Genomic DNA, 4,495 nt, shown 5'->3' with positions numbered 1-4,495 from the left:
ATTTACAAGATGGCGGACATCAAAGTGTCGTGATCTTTAATAATTGGGTCATGGTTTTACGCTATACTTTTTGAAACTATGTGGAGTTAATTATTTTTTGTTTTTCAAAAATAACCCTGTGTGCTTTGAAGGCGTGTGTACCAATAATTCCATTCCTGGTATATTCATCCCCGAGGAAGGCAGTCGCCAAATTCACCCAAGGTTGTTTATACCATGTTCTGACCGACATCGAAAACATGTTTTCTAAAACTGCTAAAACTGGTTTTCGACCTAAAACTAGTGTTTTCGTCCATGTAAAATCTGTCAAACGAAAACCAGTTTTCGCTGAAAACTACTTGAAAACTCACGTTCCACTGATTCCAATCGGTGTCCTGACTAGTTTTTTTCGATCCGGATCCGGTAATTAGAGAATAAGCGAAAAGTTTGCTCTCAAAAATGGAACATAATCCAGAAGTACGGGAACGCAAAAAACCACATTTCGTGCCCAGAATTTGTGAAACAGCTAGTGATGTGCTGAATTTTCGGTACCCAATACACGGTACCCAATACTTAAAAAAGATTTCGGTACCCAATACTTCCTTCTCGGTACCCGATACCGATTCTTTACATTAAACCTTCGCCATTATATGCTTTTCAAGTTTAGAAAAAACTTGAATTACTAATTTATATGATATAGGCTAAAACACTTGAACTTATCGCAACAGAGAAATATTATTTTATCAGTTTTAATCTTAGTTGATCCAAGGTTCAAGAAAAATGCTTTTAAGGATAAACAAGCTTTTCAGGGGGGAGATTCTGTAACCAGTTAGCGACAAGTTTCGGATCGATATCGCACTTGTTGACGTTCAAATATTTCAACAAAACCGATGCCGATTCGAAAATTGTCGCTAACTGGTTACAGAATCTGCCCCCAGGCCTACAAAAATGGTATCGTCCGATTCAGCTGGAACGAAAATGCTTCAAACAAGTAAGAGTTTCTCTGCATTATGGCCTCGAACCGACATATATACATATTTCATTTGAATCCGTATGAAAAGCTCTATTGGCTCCTACATTCGGGTTTTTATAGGCGAGTCTCCCCTGAACCGTTTTTTTTCCATATTTTTGGCCTATGTGCGCTTTTATTCGAAATATAAATGTTTCGGTACCGAATATCGATCAATACTTAAAAGTATTGACTCAGCACATCACTAGAAACAGGCAACATGTAAACACAAAACAGCTGATATGCACTTTCACGCTTTATCCGTTTTTACCCGGAGAAAATGTCCGGGCTGTTTTGGGCAGGAAGAAGAAGACACTTACGATCCAATACGTTCCAATTTTCGCTCTCTATTACCCATTTTGTTGAGTACGGGAATGATTTCTGGGCTATTTTGGGCACCCGCGGGATCCCGCGTTGCGTACGGGAAAGAACCTATTGTTAATTGGCTGGCCAAAGTAAAATAATACCATGTTCTGACCGACAGCGAAAACACTTTGAAGACGAGTTTTGGGATTGTGGGCTGAAGGCTGTTCAACCGGCCGTTAGTGTTTTCGTTGACATTTCTTAAAGTGAAAGTACATACCATCCATTGGGACAGCGTCACTGCCACCGTCACCATCACCGTCAACGATGCTTATGCGTCAAGTTACACACAATTCGTTTGACATTGCGCCCAAAAAATCCTTAACTCGCTGATACTCTGCAAAATTTGCATTTTACTTTTTCACTTCTTCTATTTGGTTTTCCTCCATTATTTCTTACATTTCGTTTTTCCATAAATATTAAAATTTTCACAAACTGGAAAAATTTATGTTCAAACATGTAAACAAAACACTGAATAGTTATCATTTGACGCAATCGCATAAGCAAAATTGAGAATTGAGCTAATTTGTGTGGCACCGTTTACTACTACGTTTATACGTAAGCTATTTGCAAATAAAAATAATTTGCGATGGTGAAAAATTCTTTTTTAATATTGCCTGATTTTAAAAAGGCAATAATATGACCATCGAAAAAGAAAATAAAGTTAAAAATTACAACGTCTTAATTATAAAAAGGCAATAAGATGACCATCGAAAATGAAAATAGACCTAAAAATGGCGGCGTCTTACGCTTAATTGCAAATAGTACCACTAATCAAAACTTATTTGCGTGATTTACAGCCTTATACGTTACGAAAAACGAAAAATCGATATGTTGCAACCCTTGCGGAAAAATGTGCAGCATTGCCAGCTATCAGTTGTTTTTCGAAGTGAGCTGTATGAAAGAAAACAAAATGGAAAGGAATTAAAAAAACACTCATCATGTGCTTTTTTATAGTAAATTGGTTGATTTTAAATATTTTGAGGAAAATTATGGATTCTTATGGATTTTCAGCAGCGGAGTAAGAGCGCGCTATGGCAATGGACTCAAAAAGATATGCGGAGCTGCCGGGCATAGTAACCATGGGCGCATCCATGTCAGCTTCTGGTTGAATTGTTGAACCATAAGCCAGAACTCCTCCTATGCCTGAAGAACTGGTTCTCAATCCAGTTAATGCAGTAACAGCTTCTTCCAAGCCATTGAAAACATGCAATTTGTTAGGTCCACCACCTGTTGCGCTTGCTTCTGCCTTCGCCGCGCTTAGGGATTGTAACTAAGTAGAACTCTCGTTTCTGTGTTGCTGGATAAGAGGGGCTTCCGCATGTCAAAGGTATACAACGTTTCTTGTGCATATCACAGTATTTTTGCGCAGAACCAGCATGGAAATTAGCAAAAAAATTGCATGATGCAAACGGAATTTATTAATAAGCTATGGTCGGAAATCTGAAAGATTTATTTTAAATAAAAGTTTAATCTTTTGATTACACGTGTATGTTAAAGTTTTTGGATTCGGGTCATGCGTTTGGACACAACAACCGAAAATCATTGTACAAATAACTAAACCGGACCCAGTTTCTCGATAAGGGGCAACAAAGATTCTTTTTTGCTCGTTTATATAAAGCAGTGGATAAAAATATACGTATATGACAAAGGCAAATTTATCTATTTAAATAAACACCACTAATATTTCCTGGAAACACACATCGATTTACATCTTTTATCTCGCCTCCGATACAGAATTGTTTTCGTACAAAATTACGCAAAAAATCTTACTAGTTCGTTTTTAGGCATGTTATTGTTACGAATTTCGAAAGTTCGAAGATACGATTCGGATTGCAGCATACCATTTCTACGATTCGTAGCAAAATCCGAATACGAAAGTGTTGCAGAATAGGGGTGTTAGTTATTTGCAAATAAAAAATTAACTCGGCGTTTATACGGCAAAGTTTACCATTTTGCAAATTGTTATTTGCAAACAATACGTGCGTATAAACGTAGTATACGTCAGCTTGTTCATGTAACTCACTTCATACAAACACACCGCATCAGCTTTTTTGGCAACTGTCGGTGACGGTGACGTCGACGCAATGCGCGTTATGTACTTTCACTTTTACATCTTTTGATTTCAGTTTTACTACACAAAAACTAAAACAAAATACTTTTCCCTCATTTTCTTTTCAGTTACAACTTTTACTTCCATTCTTATTTTATTTTGACCAGCCAATTAACGATAAAACCGAAATGGCGTATTAAAGATCATAACATATGGCTTCCACTTCGATAAATAATCGAAAAAAACTAGTAAAGACACCGATTGTAATGAGTGGAACGTGAGTTTTCAAGTAGTTTTCAGCGAAAACTGGTTTTCGTTTGACAGATTTTATATGGACGAAAACACAAGTTTTAGGTCGAAAACCAGTTTTAGCAACGAAAACATGTTTTCGATGTCGGTCAGAACATGGTATTAGAATGAAAGTAAAAAATGCTAATTAAAAGAATATGAGGGAAAAGCATTTTGGTTTTGTTTTTGTGTAGGAAAACTGTAATCAGAGGATTTAAAAAATGTCAACGAAAACACTAACAGCCGGTGTGAACAGCCTTCAGCCCACAATCCTAAAACTCGTTTCAAAGTGTTTTCGTTGTCGGTCAGAACGTGGTTTACTGGTTATATGTGCTGAACACACCTAATCTTTTTATGGGCATGATATTAGCGGTGGCAGACTACCGATAGTCGCAACTATCGATAGTGGGCGATATTTTTTTTAAACTATCGATAGTCGCCTATTTTCTGAAAGATAAAAAATCTAACTGGAGCGTATTCATAGTTGTTTAAATGCGAGATGGTTCCTTCAAATAAAATCAAACACCCGCGTTTAATTTAACAATTTAGAGGGGTTTTTCTTGGGAAATGTTTAGTTATTTGGCCCATCGTTTTTGGGGTGGGGGGCGGAGGGGGAGGGGTCGAGGCCCCCCAAACCCCCCTCATTCGAAAGGGGACAGTCGCCACTTTACGAAAAGCCCCACCCCAAACCAAAGAAAGGGGGCTGAACACCTTTTGCAGAGAACACCTTTCTGCGTAGGCGGCCTTCGGCCGCACTTGGGGATTATAACCCTCACTACGTAGAATTCTCTTCTGTGTTGCCAAAG

Source organism: Rhagoletis pomonella, unplaced genomic scaffold (genome assembly GCF_013731165.1).
Source record: "Rhagoletis pomonella isolate Grant_MI unplaced genomic scaffold, Rhpom_1.0 Rhpom_scaffold_00002, whole genome shotgun sequence".
Lineage (NCBI taxonomy): Eukaryota > Metazoa > Arthropoda > Insecta > Diptera > Tephritidae > Rhagoletis > Rhagoletis pomonella.
The sequence above is the reverse complement of the archived record's forward strand: the minus strand, read 5'-3'. Positions refer to the sequence as shown.